Source organism: Psammomys obesus, unplaced genomic scaffold, assembly GCF_907164565.1.
Source record: "Psammomys obesus unplaced genomic scaffold, mPsaObe1.curated_primary_1811, whole genome shotgun sequence".
NCBI lineage: Eukaryota > Metazoa > Chordata > Mammalia > Rodentia > Muridae > Psammomys > Psammomys obesus.
Window position 1 is genome coordinate 15,875,087 of NW_026585580.1, and position 20,073 is coordinate 15,895,159.

Here is a 20,073-nt window from a genome sequence, read left to right on the forward strand (position 1 = left end):
AACACCAACAGCACAGGCTCTAAGATCAACAATCAATAAATGGAACCTCATAAAACCTCATAAAACTTCTGTAAAGCAAAGAACACTGCTGGTCAGACAAGCTGGCAGCCTACAGAATGGGAAAAGTTTTGTTTTGTTTTTACCAACTCCACTTCTAATGGAAGACCAATATCCAAAATATATGAATAATAAAGAAACCGGATATCAAAAAACCCCAAATAATCCAATTAAAAATTAGGGAACAGATCTAAACAGAAAAATTTCAATAGAGGTATCTCAGATGATTGAGAATCACTTAAAAATGTTCAACATCCTTAGCCATCAGGGAAATGCAAATCAAAACTACTCTGAGATTCCATCTTACACCTGTCAGAATGACTAAGATAAGAAACACAAGTGACAGCTCGTGCTGGTGAGGATGTGGAGCAAGGGAACACTCCTCTATTACTGGTGGGAGTGAAAACTTAGACAGCCACAGTGCGGCAGTTCTTTAGGAAGTTGGGAATTGATCTACCTCAAGACCCAGCTATCCCACCAGTAAGCATTTACCCAAATGCTCCACCATTCCCAAGGACACTTGCTCAAATGTGTTCATTGCAGATTTAACCGCAAACAACTTAAATGTCCCTCAAAAGAAGAATGGATAAAGAAAATGTGGTGTAACTACACAATGGAGTATTACTCAGCTGTTAAATGAAATGACATCATAACTTTATGGATGGAATGTTGTTGAATATTCATATTTATTATTGATCTTTTGGTTAAACAGTGGTTATTCCTAAACCACCTATATAGCTAAATCACCCCACAGAAACTAGGATTTATTTAATTAACCTAGAGCACAATGCTGGGCAATAGTTACTCCATCAAGCCTGCATAGTTTCCACCTATTCAGATCTCCCACATTATACTTGCTTTTAGTCTTAGGTCGGGTTCATCTCTCCTTATGGTTCCAACTCCTTTCCTGCCAATCTCATTTCCCATTCCTCCCACTCGTTTCTTTCTCCTCCCCTCTGGACCAGGATGTCCTACCCTATTCTCTCCATTGCTCAACATTGGCTGGTTGTTTTATTGAAATTACAGAGACTAAATGGTGGCATGTTTACACAAACTTGAGTCAGGTAATGCTTAGAATAAACTTCACAATTCAATGTCCAGATTGAAACCAGATAGTGGGGTAGAGAAATCGGCATTTGAATGAACAAGGGTAAATTGTATACATTCCACAAGAACATTATACCAACATTTCCCCCTTTAAGTCCAATAAAATGGTCTTTTCTTTTAATACAATAATAATTATAAAACAGTTACAAAAACTATTAGGTAAGATTTACATGTGCAATGTCCAGTCCATGTGCATTTGGCAACTTAGGAGAAATTATTGATTATCTGTCCTATCTTGGCAAGTTTAGAGTTCTATACCTAAATTAACTTATTATTGATATTACCTATATGAATACATTTTCTTAAATTCTAAACAACTCAAGCTTAATTGTGGAACTATACCTTTTTGGTCTTCAACCTCACCAGAGACTTGAGAAGGAATAAAAAATTAGTTACTTGAGTAAATATTCCAAAAAATAAAAAATTGACAGAGAGTGTTTACTGCCTGAATAGTCACCTAAAACTCTCTATAACACTGGAGCATCATCTTCAGCCCTCAGGATCAGTATATTTGACAGACATAAATGTGAAGCAGGAACTATTTAGGACTTGCTTACCTTGTCTTGGCAGAGTTCAGCAGTTGATTTGTCCTGCATTTAAGCTTGCCCATTTTTGGCAGAATTCTGTCTGTCATGAAATGAGGGCATTTTCTTTTTGGCTGGGTGGCTTGTTTTCCACATTTGAAGCCATCTCCATATGAGGTTCTTTGATGCTCATAATTTTCTTTGAGGTAGGTGGGGTGCTGTCAGGAGATGACATGTCTCGTTGTCAAGGAATCTTTAGAATAAAAAAACATTTTTAAATGCCATATTCTGTAGGTCTCTGAAGTTTTTAAAGACTTACCTATCTTTATATAATCAACCTATCTATAGAATCATATCTATCTGTTAAACCTAGGATATATATACTCCTGTGATAAATTAGACTAGTGTCTGATATGACTATGAGTTAATAAACAATTAATGTGCATTACCTAATAACCTTATTTTCTCTCTGAATAAGATCGTTAACAACTTATAACCATCTCCCAATGACAATAAACATTCATAGCCCCAGAAAACAACAAAAAACCTACTCAATTCCCCTTAAAGGAACTTGGACGTCAGTCTCATGAATTCTTTTCTAGCTGCACTTTTAGACATGCAGAAATCCTGTTAGGCAGCCCAAAGGAATTGGGAAAAATGGTTAATTAAACAAGCATTAATATTTGTGGTCCAGTCTTTGAATGTTGAGAAATTTCAGGCTTAACAGAAGTCCTGTTTGGAACAGTCTAAAATGCTAGACCAATTAAGATTAGTAGCTTTCTTCAAAGCTCTCTTGGGAGCAGGCTTTGATGAGAAACAGCAATTGAAGCAGTTGAGGCAGGAACAAGCAGAATGCTGGAACATGCAAGAAGCTGAAACAGATGTGTCAATGTCTCAGCATGCTGGAAGGATGAATTCTGTCAGGTTTGATCCAGCATCTCTGATGTCCAGTCCTTTTGTTCTGTGAACATATAATTTCTCACTAGCATTATACAGTCCTAAAACTATAAATGTATGAGATATGCCAGGTGAAACCAATTAAAAGAATGGCATAATAAATATTGAGGATATTGTAGCCAAGGATTTATTGGCCATGTAATATTGAAGTTCTGGAAATATACATTTTTATGTCTCAGTCAGCTTCAGAGTGGTTCCCGTGAAGGGATCAGCATTTTATGTTACCTTTTCTGTTTAGTCTTCTTGATTTTTCTCTTCTTGTGTGTGGCCAAGGTCTTCAGGTGGTCTACCTCTGTCACATCTGATTTTTATTAGTTTTGGTGGAACCCATAATTTCTCTTCTCCTGTATGAACATATGCAAAACCTCTTCCCCAGGGTAACACATTCCCTGTTCCCCATTTTGGAATTAGGACCTTTATATGATGCTCTAATTCAGCAGTTGTTTCTAAATTCCACTGTGTCTTAGCAGGTGCTACTTATCTCATTTAAACATTTTTAAATTGATAAGTTATTATTTAATCTGTTTGGGGGGAGATATATTTCCCTTGTGTTTTATGACCACCCTTTTAACATTAATGTTACATATTTTCATAACTGTTTGACCTGAAGGATTATAAGTTATATCTGTAACAGGTTTAATGTCATAATATCTAAAATATTGTTGCATTCCAAAGGATATACATGCTGAAGCACCATCAGCTTTCACTTGCAAGGGCATCTCCAAAACGGTCACTATCTCAAACAAATGTAGGATCATGCTCTCCAGAATTTAAGGCAAGTTCCTACTGGAATTCTGAATATGAATCTATGGCATGGTGCATGTATTTCAATTCTCCAAACTCTGCAAAATAGAGCACATCAGCCACTGTATGGCCTTGTTCCAAGACAACATTAAATAGGATCTGCATTTCTACTTTAGCATATAGACCTTCATCTAGTAACTGAACCTTAAGAATATACATACAGTCTCCTACGGAATTCTGGAGCTAACCAGAGAGTGCCATGTTCAGTTACCTCACGCCGCAATTCCAGCACGGGCACCCTGGGCACAGCCAACCCTTCCTCTCGTTTCCAAACCAGAAAGGAGGAATCTGCCTACCTTCTTCCCTTTCCCAAACCCTGCAGTCAAACCACCTTGTAATTCTCTGTAATTCTTCTGCTCTCTTTCCACACCCAGCCCCCTCACTTCAGGGTTCCTGGCCACTATGGTAATCTCCAGTCTGACCAAGTAGGCCCTTAGCTGAAGACTTTCTCTCCAGCATCTCAATGGGCTGCCATTTTGCAATATCTTCAAGCCTCTGTGAACTTTTCTCATCTAGAACCATTTTTTTGGTATTATTGTAAGTACCAGATTGGATTGCTCTGAAGGCTCCCTATTTTGATTCAAAGATTCCCCCAACCTCTGTTCTATGGCCTTTAATTTAGCATCTATTTTCTCAGTCTCTTCTTTCTCCAAGTCTGTCTATCTTGATCTTTCCCAAAGAGGACATATAAAACTAAAATTGTCAGTGAAAAAAATTATTTGTATGCTAAGAGAAACAAACTCAAATGGTACCCAGAAGCATTGTGTCACTGTGTATTCCTCCATTTTCAACATACAAAATTATCTTTTTAAATCTCAAAACCTTTCCCTCAGGACTTTACTTTCTTAGACCCAGCTTTCCTTTCAGACCTTACCAGTTCAGATGCTTGGGGCTTCTCAGTCTGTCTCTGGCTCCTGCTTCCAGGGAGAGGTATATTTTCTGCTTTCCTCACTAGATCCTGACCCCTTCCTCACTCTGGGAAGTTAATGGGTTCACAAATGTTTGCTCCTCAGACCGGCAAGAACCCCTTCTCAAATGGATTTTGCTTTCTGCCTTGGCTAACAAAGTCTGGATTTGAGAAGTTTCCTTGTTAAAGAGCCATTTTTTTTTTCTCTACCCGAAGAAACTGCCTCTCTGGGTTTGTATGTATTAATTTTTGTTTTTCTGCAGTCTGCTGGAGGCCTCGCTGCTCTGCCGGGCATCTGTCTACTCAGAATCTGTGAGTGCATAGTTTAGGAACTGCTGTTGGTTTGTTTTTAAGGAACAGAACTAAAAAATTGCTCTATAGTTTTACTTTCTGTACAAATTCTTGCTAGATTACTGTAAAGCCTGTCATATGTTGCTATGCAGCTTATTGTTGAATATTAATATTTATTATTGATCTTTTAGTTAAACCAGCCGTATACCCAAATCACCACACAGACACAAATTTATTTAATTAACCCAGAGCACAATGTTGGACATTAGTTACTCCATCCTAAACCTCCAAGCCCGCACAGTTTCCTCCCATTCAGATATCCCACATTATACTTGCTTTTAGTCATATCTTAGATCTGGTTCATCTCTCCTCATAGTGCCAAGTCCTCTTCTGCCAATCGCTCCTCTCTCCTCTCCCACGCCTCCCACTTGCTTCCTTCTCCACCCCCCCCCAAACCAAGATGCCCATCCTATTCTCCCCATTGCTCAGCATTGGCTGGTTGTTTTATTGAAAATACAGGGAACAAAATTTCTGGGCACAGGGGTCTTTTCTGAGACTGATATTCCAACCAAGGACCATTCATAGATATAACCTAGAACCCCTGCTCAGATGGAGCCCATGGCAGCTCAGTATCCAAATGGGTTCTCTAGTAAGGGGAACAGGGACTGTCTCTGACATGAACTCAGTGGCTGTCTCTTTGATCCCTCCCCCAGAGTGGGGAGCAGCCTTGCCAGGCCACAGAGGAGGACAATGCAGCCAGTCCTGATGAAACCTGAGGCTAGGGTCAGATGGAAGGGGAGGAGGACCTCCCCTATCAGTGGACTTAGAGAGGGGCATGGGAGGAGAAGAGGGAGGGAGGGTGGGATTGAGAGGGGGTGAGGAAGGGGGCTATAGCTGGGATGCAAAGTGAATAAACTGTAATAAACTTGAGCCAGGTGATGTTTAGAATAAAGATCACAATGCAATGTCCAGATTGAAACCAGATAGTGGGGTAGAGAAATCAGCATTTGAATGAACAAGGGTAAACTGTATTCAGAGGCTTCCTCTGGCCTCAGATGGGAACAGATGCAGAGACCCACAGTCAGACATTATGTAGAAAGAAAGACTAAATTGGAGGTTTCCATCAAATCCTTCCACTCAGGAAATCCTGTAGAAGAGGGGGTGGAAAGATGTGAAGGAGGAGAGGGAGGACACAAGGACAAGTTCTTCTGAATCAACCAAGCAAGGTGGGTATGAGCTCACAGACTGAAGGAGGAGCACAGGGCCCGCATCAGGTCCTCTGTGTATATTGCAGTTACTAGGTTAGTATTTTTATGGGACTTCTGATTATGAGAACGAATGGGTCTCTGGCTCTTTTGCTTGATCTTGGGACTCTTTTCCTCCTCCTGGGTTGCCATGTCCAACTTCAATATGATATCTTTTGCTTCATCTTATTATAGCTTATGTTGTCATGTTTAGTTGCTATCTCTTAGAAGTCTCTTCTTTTTAAATGAGAGACAGAAAGGGAGTGGTTCTGGTTGGGAAGGAAGGTGAGGAGGAACTGGGGAGAGTAGAGGGAGGGCGAACTATAATCAGGATATAGTGTATAAAATATTTTAATAAAATAAAAACAGGGAAAAATAATATCTTCAAATATTTCAGAGTCAACCACTGACACAAACTTTATATACAAAGGTAAAAGAACACTTACTTTTTTTTTTATAAATAATCATTTCAAATTTTATAATGGCTAAAATTATGCAAGAGGAATTTAATAGTCTTCATTTTTCTCACAGAGGACTGTTGGAATAAATTATGAAATATGAATAAATTTCACATGAAATTGAGCTTTATAACAATAGTTTAAGATAACGACCTGGCTGTTGGGCTTGCATGTCCATTATGAGAAGCCTTTTTAGTGGGGCTAGAGAAATGGCTCAGCTGTTAAGCACACTTACTGCTCTTGCAGAGGACCTGGGTTCCGCTCCCAGCACACATGCCGCGTGGCTCCCAGCTGTCTGAAGCTCCAGTTCCAGGAGATCCAACAATATCTTCTAGCCCCACAGGCAGCCACATACTTGTGCTATCCATAAGCTCACACAAGCACACATATCCACACATGAAAAATAAAATCAACAAATCTTAAAATATGAACTTGCTATTATGGAAAGTTTGCCTCAGTCATAGAACAGTTCCTAAAGTACACAGTGACAGAGGTGTAGGGCTGAGACTCAGATCCTTACCTTTGAAATCTGTAATTACTCCTTGTTTTAAAAATGTTTGCTTTCTGTATTTTGAGGCTATTTTTTGGGGAGCATAAATGTTCTGAATGATCAATTTTGTTTCTGGCATTATAACCAAGTTGTTTTTTTTTTTTTAAACTGCTACTTTTTGTAATTATAATGCATCTTTCATTGAATTTGACCTCGTATGATGAAAAGAAATATATGCCTCCTTTATACTGAACATTTTCCTAAGAGTCTTACTTCTGTTATTTTGATATTTATTTGTCATTTTTACTTGTATATTAGGAGCCTGGAAGCTTAGTTTGAGTTTATGTTGTATTTGGTTTGTGCTCTTTAGAAAAAGTTTTTCCCATTTACTTTTATTGTCTTTGCTAATGTACTTAACTTTTGTTCTATAATTTTGGGGGCTTCTCCTTGGCTGAGAGTCCTTAAATCTCTTTCGTTTGGATATTTTATATGGGTTAAGTACTACTTTCTTGGAAAAATATATATTCTGTTTACCTTTTAAAAAGTGTTTTATTCTTTAAATCTTTAAATTTTAAATATAATCATTTTAACTGTCACATAAAATATTGGCGTTAAAATATTTACATTTGAAACAGATGCTATGTTTAGCGGAGCCACATGTACGTGCAAGTATGAACGCTGAATCATTCTCGTAACTCTCACGAGAGCTAACTTCATCACTGAACGTTTACCTCGCCGCATAAACCCAGACTGAGGGCCTCAAAGGTTTGTCTGTGACGGTGTCTCCGAGACCAGAGAGGAGCCGGGGCACGTGGCCCTCCACTCTGGGCTGTGCGCCCCCAGAAGCCGAGTTCTGCCTCGGAAGCCACTCTTGGTTGTCAACTTGAAGAGATTTTGAATCGCCGCGGACACCAGTCTCCAGGCTCTGTCTCCGAGCTGCGGAGGTTAGGTTAGCTGAGTTGGGAAGAACCATGGCCAGGGCTGGGAGCAGCTCTCATGGGCCGGGGTACCAGGCTGAGTGAAAGGGAGAAGCCGAACACGCGCCCACTCCCGCTGCTCCTTACCCTGGGTGTAATGGGACCAGCCTGCTCCTGCTGCTGGACATCCCGACAGGTTGGACTCCAGCCCTTGCGGCTTCGAGCCCAAATGACCCCTTTCTTCATTAAACTGCTTTGCCAGGTGTTTTGTGATAGCACCGAGAAAAGTACTACAGAAAGCAGAACCTCTGTAGGGAGCTGACATGCTCCTCTTCCACGGTGACCTCCTGGAGCTCTTCCCAGGAGGTCTGAGTGGGTCTTAGCAGTCAGCAGTAGGTGGTCTGAAAAAAAGTCATTTAAATTCCCTTCTGCGAAGAACCAAGCTTTGATATGCAGCCAAGGAATAAGAAAACTCATTGCAACTTTATCTCTTAAAAATATCTTTTAAACTTATGAAAGCAAGTTTTTTTTTAGCATGTATTAAGATGTAGCTTATGATGGTTATTATTTGCTAATTCTTAGAAAAAAACAAATTGAATACTATTTAGGTGGCTTTGGTATTCAATATTCTTAACAAAATTGTAGGGTAGTTATTTCAATGTTCTTTATAGCTTATGCCACAGATCTAAAGAGCATATTTCTTAGAAAAAAAATTAAACTAAGAAGAAAAGTTCTTATTTCTTTTACTTAAAAAGAAAATACGTAAAGATTCACATATCTGTCCAATGCTTAATTCTCTGACCTTACAAACACATTCTTTCCCTATTTGGCTTTTCTTCCACTTTTAACTGGAGAAACTGTTATGATATAGGAATTACATGCCACACAACAGGTCTGGTACAAGGAAGTTTATCGTGGGAAAGGCAGGAGAGAGAAGGACAGGAGTTATAGCCTGAATGAGCCATGAGAGGAGAGAGGGAGAGAGAGAGAGAGAAACAGTGTGGGAAAGCATAAGAGAGAAGAGAGTACAAGGGGGGGAGGAAGACAGACAGAGAATCAGAGAGACCGGCAGAGAGTACAAGAGAGAGCTTGAGAGACAGGGCTGGACCCTTTTACAGAGGCACAACCTTGGGCAGCAGATGATGTCGCAGGTTGCTAGGCAACCTGAAAGACAGCAGCGGGTCTGAACCGACAGCAACTCTGCCACTGTAGACAACAGTGGACAGTTATCCTGCATCACTTTCATCTGTTTAACGAAATCCACCTTTCTGAGAAGATGTGTTTTCTACTCCCAAACTGACTCACATCACTGACTCACATGCCTGTCACCGGTGATAGCCAACTGTACCAGCCTTAGCCCTGCGAAGTAAATGGATGGCCAACTTGGCCTGAATACTCGAATTGAAGGGTAAGCAGAACGTGGTGCACGCCTATAATCCCAGCACTCAGAGAGGCAGGGGCAGGCAAATCTCTGAGTTTGAAGCAAGCCTGCTCTACCAAGTGAGTCCAGGACAGCCAAGGCTACACAGAGAAACCCTGTCTTGAAAAAAAAAATTGGAGTGTTTTAATAAAGAGACCCTAAACAATACTGGTTTGCTGGTTTGGGAAACAGACGAGATGCTAAAACATAACTGGGCTGGAGATACCAAGAAGGCATTCCTGGCCACGTTTCTTGGCCCAGCCTTGACCTGTGGCCCAGAAAGCTAGGGTGAGAGATTGCCTCAAGAGAGCCCTAAGTTAGGTCGTGTGTTCCAGCTTTTGTGCAGTGACTGAGAGCGGGCTGGCCTCCCTCTGCTCCTGTCTTCTGGCCTCTTATCATCATTACTTCTACTGGCTCAAACCAGGAAGAATCCAGAAAGCAATGGAACCCTTCACTACATTTACAAATAGGCATTTCCAATACACAAGCCGGGTAGAAAGGGGGTTCCCGAATCTACAGGGACAAGCCAAAAGCATCTCAGGCCACGTCCACCTGCCACTCACAGGTGACAGTGTTAAGGAAAGACACTCGACTGACTGACTGTGTGCAAGTCACCTGAGCAAACCAGAGGGAAGAAATTAAGTTGGAAAACAGTTTGTGTTTTTACACTTTCAACAGCATAAGAAAAAAGTAACTTCTGGTTCTTTAAATATTAGTCAGCGTGTGTCAGGGGTTGGGCATGCATGTACCGTGGCACGTGTGCAGAGGTCAAAGAGCACGTTTTTCTGAGTAGGCTCTTTCACCTTTTAAGGCAGAGTGTCTCTAGTGTTACAGCCACTGCTCTGAGCACTCCAGGCATGAGCCATGGGGCCATTCCTCCAGCTTTGCCTCCATACTCACCAGGGGACACTGCATCCGCTTCTTTACCTGAGTCCCAGGAATCGAACTCAGGTCCTCAGGCTTCCACAGCAAACACTTTTACACAGAGTCGTCTTCCCAGCCCATTTTCTTATGTAGTTTTTAGAGTCCATCAGAAGTTTGGGAGTAAATGTCATCTAGGACAGTGAGCCCAATCTATGTGGATCTACATATTCAAGATAATTTACACAGTTTCCAACCTCCTGCTGGTTAGCACCAGGCAAATGCAAGCAAAGGGTTAAAGGGCAGTCCTTGAGAGACAAGGGTAAGTCATCTGTTCACAAGAGGCAGTGCTTTAGCACTTTCCCCACCAGGAGGCTCAGCGTGTGGACACGTTCTTTTTCATTTAACACCTCTTCAGCAGGAAGTGGTTTCTGAACATGGCACAGGGTCCCAAGCTCTGATAAACCCCATTCTGCCCACCCTCTAGGTTCCCATTGTGTTTTCTGGTTGCTGAGTGGTACCCAGGGTCTGCTACATCCCCGCTGAGCTGATGTAGCTAAAAGTCTGCATCTGGGTTTCCTCAGACAGGCTCTTGACAACCCCAGGGCAAAGACGCCCTGGGTAGTAAAGGAAGCTGCAGGGAACAGGGGAGAGCAGCCAGAAGGACGGGGGGATCAAGTCACTGCCACCAGATAGAGTTTAACTTGTTGGGAAACAAGCTGGCAACCAGAGAGAAACACTGAACTCTGGACCAGAAGCTGGGATATTATACACGGCTCCTTTTGGTTAGAGGATGCTTGCTGGAGATGCTAAATCGGATCTGAGGTCCAGAGAAAACTCTGGCAAAGAGGCCCAGGTGGTGGCCTGGAAAGTCAGGCTGGCCTGCATCCTGGCAGCCCCTTAGGGCCAAGAGGGGAAGCTGAGCGCTGACAGCATCTGGTACACTCGGAAGGATTATACTCTTGTCTCATGTAGAACACCAAATTCTGAATCTGTAAGAGGAGACTATTGTTATGTTTTATAGCGTCAACATTGAGTATTTTGGCTTTTCACGATGTGCTTCTTTGTTATTTCTTTTTGTTTTCTGTGTATAGGTGTGCTGCCTGCATGAATGTCTGGTGTAACACATGTGTGCAGAGCCTGCAGAGTCCAGAAGAGGGAGTCAGATTCTCTGGAACTGGAATTACAGATGGTTGGCCAAAGCCATGTTGGGTCCCATAGAAGGGCAGCCAGTGCTCTTAACCACTGAGCCATCTCTTCAGCCCCCTTTCACAATAAACTTTTTTGTGTGTATGTGAGACAAGGTTTCTCTGTGTAGCCCTGGTTGTCTTTGCTCTGTAGGCCAAGGTGGTCTTAAAGTCAGAGATCTGCCTGCCTCTGCGTCCCAAGTTCTGGGATTAAGGGTATGGCCACTGGGGCTGGCCTCACAACATACTTTTAAAAGGTTGAAAAATAAATCACAGAGTGAGGTTTGAAAATATCTGAAAGTCCCACACTTGAATAAAGACCCGTAGCCTTAATATACGAAGAGGTTTTAAAACCTAATAATAAGAAAATAAGCAATTAAATATAAAATGAGCAAAAGTTTGAGCTGAAACTCCAACATATATAGATGTTAAGTAAGCACTTGAAGGGTGTACAACATATTAATTTAGTAAACAGAAATTCGAGCATCAATAAAATAGCCCTCTCCATAGATGAGCATGTCTAAGTCTAAACTCCTCAGCACAGCAAGTGCCATACAGGATGGTGGCACACTGACTCCTTACATGCTGTAGGCAGGAATGTGAAATAACACAACTACTTGGAAACCATCTTGGCAGATTCTTAAAAAGTTAAACATACATATACCATATGGCCTAGCTACTCTACCACTAGGTAAACAAGAAGAGAAAATAAAGCATCTGTCCACAGTAATATTTATAGCAATTTTGTCTGCAATGGCTCCAAACTGGAAACAAGCTGATTGCACATCAATAGGTGATTGGCTAAATATGAGGTGGTAGATGACTCAGCTGTAAAAAAAATGAGTTATGAATACATGTCACACACAGACGAATCTCAGTTACGCTGAGTGCAAGAGGGCAGACAAAAGAGAGAACAGACTGAGTGCCTTCACCGTCGCTAACTTTGGAGAGATGCAACTAACTGAAAGTCACATGATAATGAGGGACAGCAACTGGGGACGGGCCACAGGAAAACTGAAGAGAGGAGTGAGAACAATCTTAAAATGATAGATATTTTCCATGGCCTTGACCAGGCCAGGGCCAGGGCTGCAACCGTGTTCAAACTTACTAACTTACTTGCTTTAAGTATGTGTAGATTGTCATCCATCATTTATCAAACATAAATACTAAACATTTTCTATAAAATGTGGTGGCTTATGAATAAGTTTAAACGTGAAGGAATAGTACTAATCTTATACACATTCCCCTAGAGAACAGAAAATAAGCACACTTACTCCACCCTGATCTATACGGCCAGTACGTCTTCAAGAGCAAAGCCAGAAAAAGGAATCCCCTATGCTGCTGAATTCTACGGAAAATGTTAGCAATTGCCACCTTGTAATTCATAGGAGATGTAAAACATCACAAAGAAGTTGTGCTTCTCCAGCGACACGTTAGCCCAGCATGCTATCGCTCAGGGTGAGTCATCACGGCAGAGCGGATATGAAAAGGCAACTGTTAGAACCGACCTATAAAAAGTATCCAGCCACTGTCAGGACCTATTTGTTCATTTTAAAACAACAACTATCAAACAGAAATAAAAGAAAACTTCTTTAGTATGATGGAATGTTTACAAAACTTCCATGACAAACATGAGACTCATTGGGAAGATCTTGAAAGTGTTCATTTCTGTGATCAGAAGTAAAATAAGGATGTTTATCACAACTGCCTTTATGCATTATCATGTTCTATATAATATGGCCAGTTTTTAAATGTTAGAGAAAAACAAGAATGGAAAGAAAAGAATTAAACTGTTACCTTTGCGGCAATACAGTCAACTATGGTGAAAAGACACAACAAACACAGACAATATGAAGAGAAGACAAGATTGTACAAACGTAAACTGGAGAGTGGCCTTGTTAGCACTAGCATGAAGTTGACATTCAGTAATCAGTTAGATTTCTATATATGTGGAACCGGCTATCACAAAATCCAGACTTAGCAATGATGGATAATCAGGGTCCTATTTAGATTAGAACCTGGGAGCTGGAAAGATGGCTCAGCCGTTTAGAGGGCCGGCTCTCTGCCAGAGGACCCAAGTTCAGTTCCCAGCACTGACAGCAGGCAGCTCACAACCACACGCAATGCCAGTCCAGGGGATCTACTGCCCTCTTCTTGTCTCCGTGAGAAACTGCACTCAGGTACACATACACACATATACACACAGAAGCAACATGCATACACTCAGGTACACATACACACACATGCACACAGACACAACCCCATAGTTGAGTGAGGACTGAGCCGTTTCACGCGTGGTGCTAGACCAACTGACTGCCCACCGAGGGCAAACTCCTGACATAAGAAACCAAAGTCAAATGAGGTATAGATGAGAACACAAGGGGCAAAAAAGAAACCTCCAGAAGAAAACGCTTGGGGACATTCCTTTGACACAGCAAAGATCGCTTGAATTGAATATGGAAAGTTGGCGAATTAATCATATTAAATTAACCCTTTCTGCTCATTGGTGAACACCGCTAGGAAGTTTAGGTAGAAATGACTAAGGTGGGAGGAGAACTCGGGGCAAAACTTTTGCCTAGCATTCATGAAATGCCAAGTTGGATCCCCACTTAGCACAAGAGCAAGTACTCAGTGGCTGAGCAGAATGTGGTGTCTGTCAATCAGGTCTAACAAAGGTTTGGAAAAGAAACAACAGTAGAAGAGTAGAGACAGACAAACCCTGAGCAAACCATATCAGGACCTTTGTCAGAAAGAGGATATACCAGCTTGCAGTATCCATGTGGGAGGGTACTCAGCATGATGAAGCATCAGATGGACACAGTTCAGACCACAGGAGGGAGATACCGCATCCCCCAAATACCTAAAGTGAAGTTGACAGCAGCAGATGCTGGCAAGGACGTGAAGGAGCCAGCCCTTCAATGAACGCTGACAGCACATCTGCCCAGCTGTTCGGCAGCAAACACTAATATGAGTATCTGCACAGCTTACACCCCGACATACACCCGTGAGCATATTCCCAGCAGGAACAGGGACACACACTTACCAAAACTTGTGTTCGAGAACCACTCATGGCCGGTGTAACAGAAATGGGCCCAAAATATCCCTTAGCGCTAGAATCCAAGAACCAATCACTGCGCTGTGATGTCAGAAGGCTGTAAAGATCGACTCAGAAGAGCTGTTCTCCCAAGAGCTAAGTAGAAAGCGTTTGGGGTTTTGCAGGCCACGTAGTGTTTCTTTTGCGTGAACCGGTCTTGTTTTGTTTCTTTAATAAGCTTTTGTGAAAGCAGCAGGCATTCTCAGCTGGTGAGTGACTGAAGAGGTAATAAGGAAAAAGCGGCAGGCCATAGCGGGCTTCAGCCGGCCCGTCTCCGCCCCAGACAGGAAATGAGAAGGTCAGGTAAGTCTTGTGAAGGTGCCATTCCTGAAAAGAGTCACCTTTGGGGTCATGGAGAGATGAAAGAAAAGGCATCTGAGGAGCCCGATCTCTCCGTGGCTCCCCTCTCCCCGCACGCACGCACCCATGCACGCACGCACGCACGCACGCACGCACACACGCACACACTTGCTTTCAACTGCTGTGATAAACACCACGACCCAAAACAACTTCGAGAAGGAGAGGGCTTATTTAATCTTCCAGGTCACACACAATCATCAGCCAAGGGAAGCCAAGGCAGCCCTCAAGTCAGGAACCTGGAGGCAGGCGCTGAAGCAGAGGCTGCAGAGGGATGCGAGCTACTGGCTGTTCCCGGAGGCAGTTTGCTTTCGTCTACAGCCCAGGACCGCCTGAGCAGATGGCAGCCTCCAGAGTGAGCGAGACTCTCCCACATCAGTCACTCGTCAAGAAAATGCCCACAGACAGGACAATTTCTCAATTGAGATTCTCTCTTCCCAAGTGACTCCATGACAAGTTAGTTGACAATAAACAAAACAAAAACAAACAAAACAACAGAAACCTAAACAATCAGTGCTATGCCTACTTATATACATACGTATACACATTTACTTTAAAATCCTATAAAACTACAGCAGTCTGTTCACCCCCCCACACACAATTTGCTTGTATCTTACTGTCGTTTTGTACCAGCTTGTTAGTAACAAACCACTCTCAGTTCAGGAACGTTCCCACACACATCTAAAATGCGAGCTAGCCAGTGTTCTGCCACTGCATCGTTCTTAAATGAGAGCGTCAGAAAACGTTAACTTCCCTTATTAATAACAATGACCCTTCCTGGAGCAGAGGCAGAGAGGGGAGCCTGGGCATCTGACCTGCGTTCATTCTGCGGGACCGCAAGGCTTACATTTCAGTGGAAGAGCATTAAGAGCACTAGTTAGAAACCGAAACTTAGCTGAACACGTTTTCCTCATTTGTGCTTTATCCTAAACATTTGTAAAGATTTAGCAGCTCACCCCAGCAAGCCTTTTAATCCACATTCCAGTAACAGAAATTTCAGAAACGCTTTCTCAAGGATGTTCTTGTCCCCAGGCCCAGCAGAGCCAAGCATCTTTGTTGTTCCAGGCAACAAAGATGAGTCCAGAGGTGGAGAAAACCTTGCCCCTGCGGCCCACAGGCAGCCAGAAAGGGCTTCCTCTGAGCCTGTGTTTCTGTAGTTGGCCCAGCATCCTAGTAAGGATGGGGGGGGGGCTGGAGGGCAGGGCCTGGGGTTTGAGCCTGAGGAGAAGCGCAGGAGTGGTGAGAGCCGTCAAGAACAGAGTCTGCTGGGTCTCAGCTCTGAATGGAAAAAGTGACTCGTCCAACTACTTCCCATTTGTAGTTGAGCTGGATATGCAGCAGATGAGGCTTCTTAGAGAAAAACGAGGGTTTACAAGAAAAACAAAACAAGTAATGAAGGTTATATGGGGGCAGAGCACCAGATGCTTGCAACCCCAACATGGCTAGGCCTGACCTCCAACTAGCAGAGTGGAGAGAAGGGCAGAGCTCCAGAAGTATGAGTTAGACAGGAGCAGGTAAAAGAGAGAGTGTGTGTGAGCCAGACCCGGAGAGAGACATGTGGAGTGAAACTGGAGCCCCTGGAGCTGGGAAGTCCCCGGGACTGCTCTCTTTGACCTGCAGCAGCCTCTTCACCTGCCAATCAAGAGAGGAAGATAACGCGCTGCAGCTGATACTCCAATCCACCTGATCAGGACAGACTCTGCCTGCTCTAACGGTCTGAGTCCCATCACCCTGTGTGTGCACGGAGACTAGAGGAACCCTGGAGACAGGCAGGAAGGAAGGAGCAATAACAACATGCAGGAATTTTAAAACAAGCAAAGCAGGACACGGATATTATCTTACCTGCCCGAGGCTGCTCAGACAGCAGAGGTAAACTTGGGATTGTGGCTCTTGATACTTCCCAAAGCATTTTATTCTACAAATAACACGGATTGGGGTGGCACTTAGTGTTTTCCAAAGCACACCATTCTAACTTCACTTTGTCCATGTCAACCATTACAAACTTATCCCAAGATGTCCCATGCAGAACTCCTACCCAGGGGAGCTCCAGGGTCAAGAGAAAAAGTTCTCAAATTTCCATGTGTCTGAACCCCATGAGCAGGTAGGACCAGTGGCAAAGCAGACCCTCACCTCAGAAGGAGCAGGTCATGGGTGTGGAACAGGGTGGATGTGAACTCACCACTCAGTGACTTTTCGTGGCAGCAAATAGGTCTGCAAATAGTTGCAAATAGTTGATGATATATTTATCGTTTAAAGGAGCCTACAATAGACATCCCAAAGTAGGTTGCTTAAAACCACAGGTATGAATTTTCCCAGAATCCCAGAGACTAAATAATGTAAAATGAAGATGTCAGAAGGGTCATCATCCCCCCCAAAGCTCCAGGGAAAGAGGCTTCCCTGCCTCTTCTGCTGTGAAGGTATATCCTTTGAACATCTGCATTCTTGCTCCGGTGGGCTCTTTTTCCTGCGTTGCTGTCCAAGTTTTCCTCTCCCTCTAGGAATCAGTCACATTGGATTTAAGGCATGCAGCACTCCAGCTGGACCTCCTCTTTACTTGATTTTATCTATACGATCCTGTTTCTAAATACCAGCACCTTCAGAAGTGCCCAGTGGACATACATCAGAAGAGCGGTCTCCCGTCTAAACCCAGGGCAGGCAATAATGGGAATTATGAGCCCGACATGCTGCCCACTGTGCCAAGGACCACAGACATTATAATAAAGTGGCACAGATAACATCTTTTGATAGCTCTCAGGATTATACACAGGAAAATAGAAAGCTAGACGGAAAAGCAAAAAATACCAAGAAAATCTGAAACCTCTGTGACAGAATAGAAGGAATCCTTAATCTCCTACAGCTATAGGGCAGCTGTGTGCCAAGACCAGGGTCTTATTGGGACAACTGGAGTGTTGCTCAATCATTAGGTCCCTGGCCCTACCAGGTTGCCTACACCAAGGTGTTTTAATGTCACTGTCCTGAAACACTGTGAAGAATGGGATGGTGGCAGATGAACAGGTGTGGAGTGCTGACAGGATTGAACCACCAAATCCCCTTTGATCCCTTGATGGTAGAGGCGAGACATGGGCTTCTTCCCCTAACGCCTGCCCCACAGGCTTCCAGTTACAGCCCTGAGCAATTACATCCTGAGTCCTAGTGCCGGCTCCAACTCATCATCTTTAGGCCCTAAAGAGTATTCTATTCCAGCTGAAGGCCTATTCGGGAGGTGTCAATGCCTATGCCTCCCCCAGGGACAGAATGAAGTTGAGCTTTGTAGCTGCTAAGTCAAGAAGAAATTAAACATGATTGGGTCAAACAGTGAATACACAAGCACACGGTAGCTTGTGTGCACAAGAGTGGTACCATTAACTGGCTAGGACTTTGGATGAAGCCTGGACTCCCATGCTTGCAGCTGAGCTCTGGTAGGTATGCTCAGAGCCATTGTGCATCTGAATAAGCTAGCTCTAAGCAGTACATTGGTGTGAGAAGGACCCTAGAATTCTCCAAAAACCAATGGCTGTCCTTGGAAGGTTGAGCCACTCACAGGTGTGGTGGATGGATTGTCTACCTCAGTGGAACCTTGGTAGGAAAGAGGTTTTGTTGTTGTCTTTGTCCTTGAAGATGAGGTGTAAAAAGATCCTAATCAATAACCAAGACTGTTATTTCTGTGTTAACAAGGACAAGAGTTGGGTCATACACAGACACCACTACCCCCCCCCCCAAAAAAAACCCTCAAGGTCCATGGGAAGAAATCTAACTTAAATTACCAGAATGGGAACTCAAGGCTCCTGAGGGCTCAGCACAAGTCAGTTCATAGCTCAAGAATTTCTCAGGCTGGAGAGATGGCCCAGAGGTTATGAGCACTGGTTGTACTTCCTAAAGGTCCTGAGTTCAATTCCTCAGCCATCTATAATGAGATATGGAGCCCTCTTCTGGCCTGCAGAACACTGTATAGATTAATTAATTAAAGAAATTCTCAGTTGGGGGTGTGTGGGGTCAAGGAAGTGTGTGTATGCAGCAAGAGATACAGAGAGGAATACTGTCAATTTTAGTCAGAGGGACCTGAGGCCATTGTTATGGGATCCCCAGACTTCTCAGCCTAGTCCCTGCCATGAACTGGTGTAGACAGTCTGTACCCTGCTCTGGACCATACTCCGGGCATGTCCTGTGGTCAGTCTCCCACCCACAACTGGCTGGATTGTCTGTCTTCTTTGAAACTCATCCTGAGATTAAGGACCTCTGGTTTAAAAGGGATGGAACAGTCATGAGATGCTCAGGCCATGGGTAGGCCAGATGAACCTTTGCTTAAATCTCCTCTGGGCAACACCAAAGAGTACCGGTGAGGTTTAATAACAGAAGCAAGCCAATAGATTGGTCTGATAGCCAAAAGGGACACTGAGGGACATCTAGGGGGACAGGGAGCCATATTCTGGCAAATTAAAAAGTGACGAAGACATCAGTGTGAGACCATGGGAAGCTTGGATTTTCCAGTAATAAATCTGGGTCATGCCACTGGTCTAGCTGAGATGCTGGCAAAGGGAAATACGGGGGCATATGACATGCATAGCGGAAGAAGAAAGATGTGCTGTCGGCCTAGGCCTGTGACCAGCTGCCCACGTGGAGATTATAACACCTGTATATGTGACAATGGATTGCTGTTCCTCTATCTTATCCCTGGTGTGATGAATTGTGGATATGGCCTGTGTTTAGAGATTACGAAAAAAAAAAAAATCTGTAACCAAATTGACTCAGGACTAACTGAAGAGACTGTGTGTTCCTCAGTAGATGACATAATTATTTCCAGAATGACAGAGAGGGAAGATACCAAGTGACAAGGTGAAGTTGCAGGATATTTCCCATTGTCTCTAGAACCTACTCCCCCTTCTCCCTGTCCTGTGCCCTGGGAGCTAGTCTGTGTTGAGCTTCAGTAATGGCTGTTCCTGCCTCCTGCCTTATAGTTGGCCTGACCAGTGAGGGGTAGCTGCAGAGAATGGGAGGGTAGGAGAAGAGTGAGGTGAGGCATTGGTTTGGCCAACATGCCTGCATCCCACCTCCTTGTTCTAGATTGCTTTGGATCCATCCACACTTTTTCCATACAGCTAGTGGTCTCCAAGCCTAGTTATTCCTGTTGAGCCTCCCCTGGTTGTCTGTGCTCAGAGCTTAAGAGCCTGTCTTTGTTCTGTTGAGTTCCCTAAACTCTGCCTAGCATCTGTTCTTATTTTATTTTTGAGACACAAAATCTCAATATGCTGGCTTCAACGTCCAAGAGACAGTGACCTGCCTAGACACAGTGACTCTTCTGGGCACAGTGACCTCCTGGACACAGTGACCCTCCTGGGCACAGTGACCTCCTGGACACAGTGACCCTCCTGGGCACAGTGACCTCCTGGACACAGTGACC